This window comes from Carassius auratus, unplaced genomic scaffold (genome assembly GCF_003368295.1).
Source record: "Carassius auratus strain Wakin unplaced genomic scaffold, ASM336829v1 scaf_tig00010135, whole genome shotgun sequence".
NCBI lineage: Eukaryota > Metazoa > Chordata > Actinopteri > Cypriniformes > Cyprinidae > Carassius > Carassius auratus.
In genome coordinates, this window is record NW_020524109.1 from 26,345 (window position 1) to 29,271 (window position 2,927).

Genomic DNA, 2,927 nt, shown 5'->3' on the forward strand with positions numbered 1-2,927 from the left:
TTGAGACGGCCGTTTTTGAGGATGGAGGCGTACAATTGATTCAGTTCAATCTAGAGGAAAGTTTAATCTTGAAATGAACATAAAATATTGTGCAATGTGTAACCAACTCCTTACTCACCTTTTGGCATTGACTCTTCACTGTTTCCTGCATAACATGACACATCAGATATCAAATAATGACCATGTGGAAGTTCATACTAAGATGAAGATAGTTTTTATCAAATATACCTGGTGGTCGTGAGGGGGTTTCAAGGAGTCGATGGTTGAATAAATCCCTGCGTCTTCCTCTCCAGTCTAAATAACAAAGAGTGATATATTACAGCGGAAAATATAAAATGATACAATTACCTGCTCTAACAAATGTAAAATTTGAATACTTACTGTGTATGAACTGGCTGTTGCTAAAGAATGTCCTACAATGAAGACTGACATTTCAGCAAACCTTGGCATGAATTTATGTTTTGAGTAAGAAATGGCTTAAAGGGGGGGGGTGGTTTAAAACGTACCCAGTTGTTTGCTGACGAATTCCATCCAAATCTAGTAGATTTCACAAGTAGAATTTATGCATAGTTTCTCTTTTTTTTTTTTTTTTTTTTTACATTTCATTTTAAAGGAGTAGTTCACGCCCAAAACAATGCTGACAATTTTTCACACAGCCCATTCAAGATTTAGAGATGATTTAGAAGATTTAGTTATGAGAGATTTCAAAACAAAGCAGTTTGTCATATCCGGTTCGGTTTGCGAACAAATCATTCGATGTACTGGATCTTTTTGAACCAGTTCACCAAATCGAACCAAAACGTTTAAATGGTCCGGGTCTCCAATACGCATTAATCCACAAATGACTTAAGCTGTTAACTTTTATAACGTGGCTGACACTCCTCTGGTCAAACAAACCAATATCCCGGAGTAGTTCATGTACTCAAACAGTACACTGACTGAGCTGCTGTGAAGAGAGAACTGAAGATGAACACCGAGCCGAGCTAGATAATGGCTCGTTCTCGAGACATGGAGTGAGTTATTAATGACATAATTTTTGGGTGAACCAACCCTTTAATTACTCACCCTCATATCATTCCAAACCCATAAGACCTGTTCATCTTCAGAGCACAAATTAGGAATATTTTTTATGAAATCTGAGAGCTCTCTGACCCTCCATAGACAGCAATGATATTATCACGATTGTAAACTTTAATTGATGGACTCTCATTCTGATGGCACCCATTCACTGCAGAGGATCCATTGGTAATAAAAGGGATGGAATGATGAAGTAAATTTTCAGCAAATTTTCTTTTTCAGTGAACTATTCCATTAATGATTTCATAAATAGTATGCACTCAAAATATACTCAGAAACATCTTTACCTCTCTGCCTTTGACTTTCCTGTGATGAAAGAAACATCAAAACTTTCAAGCTGAACATTTATCTGTACAATCAGAGTGTTAAAACTATAAGCCATAAGGAAGACGTCCATTTTTTACACTTACGTGTGCATCTGTACAAACAAATGCCCACGAGTCCAGTCACTACAATTCCTCCACCACTTGCAACCACAGCAATTAAGAAAAGCATTTCTGTGTGAGACAAAGATATCAAAGATTAACAAGAAATGCACTGTGGCATTAATTTATATAGTTAATGTTAAGTCCCATCCAGTTCTCTTCAGGAACTCGAGCTGCATCAAACAACGCTTTGGGAACGCGTCTTAGCGTGATCGACTCTGAATATCGTGTTGTAATCAGTCCAACGGAAGAGCGTGACGTCACAGCGGGGTGACGTGAGCTACCAGGAGCTTAAAAGCACGTGCTACACAGCTGGCGTCAGCTTCGCATCTCTCAGCAAGCGCTTTGTGTGTGAATGTTATTTGTTTGTTGATGCCCGTATCGCGAGGCCAAAAAACACTCTCGGCCGAGGTCTTCTAAGCCTAAACAAGATCTTAGGGCAGTCCTAGAAGCTAAGAAGTCCTCGGCCAAGAAGCCCTGACGCCAGAAGCCCAGGGTTTCAGAGGGCAGCCTCTGCTGGGGTAGAGTGGTACACACCACAGTACACGGTGCCCGTCTCACCTCAACGCCCTCTGGGGGCCGATCTGCAAACCCTGCCAGTGTTCCAGGGCGCAGCAGTCCCAGCGAGCATCGTTCTCAGTATCTTCCGCCCGTGCGCGTAGCGGGGCTGAGACGCTCGCCGCCCCTGTGGGGGCCTCTTACACCAGAAGTCAGTCTCGAGAGACTGATTCCCTAAGTAGATTATTTAGCAGCGTGGAAACTACTGCCAAATGTATCTCAATGGGTCCTGCACACAGTAGAAAAAGGCTACCGTATTCAGTTTGGCTCTGCACCGCCAATATTCAACGGGGTCATTCCGACGATAGTCGGCCCCAGGCAGGGTCTGGTTATGGAACAGGAGGTGAAAACCCTATTAGAGAAGGAGGCCATCGAGGTGGTCCCTCCTCAAGACAGGGAGTCCGGATTTTACAGCCGGTATTTCATAGTTCTAAAGAAGGATGGGGGGTTTCGTCCGATTATAGACTTGAGGGTCTTAAATCGCTCAGTTATGAGATTGAAGTTCAAAATGCTCACAATCAAGCATGTTGTAGCTCATATCAGGTCCAATACTGGTTTGTCACAATAGATCTCAAAGATGAATACTTCCACATATCCATCCTTCCACAACACAGGAAGTTTCTGAGGTTTGCTTTTCGGGGGCGAAGCTTACCAATATCTAGTACTTCCTTTCGGCCTTGCACTCTCACCCCGCACGTTCACAAAATTGTGTAGACACAGCTCTGGTCCCCTGTGCATGCAGGGCATCCGCATTCTCAACTATATCGACGATTGGTTGATTTTAGCTCAGTCAGAGCAGGTAGCGGCTCAGCATCGAGATGTCATTCTCGCACATATGGGGGAGCTGGGTTTGAGACTGAACTCCAA

General features: G+C 43.0%; 1 long non-coding RNA gene across 1 annotated transcript; it reads right to left on the reverse strand.

Moving 5' to 3' along the window:
• Positions 1–241: 241 nt before the first annotated feature.
• On the reverse strand, positions 242–538 carry LOC113072766 (uncharacterized). The gene is made up of 3 exons (XR_003280337.1): positions 507–538; positions 382–413; positions 242–294 (listed from the first exon to the last, which is right to left on the reverse strand). It is a non-coding gene; the product is annotated as an uncharacterized LOC113072766 (long non-coding RNA).
• Between the last annotated feature and the right edge of the window lie 2,389 nt (positions 539–2,927).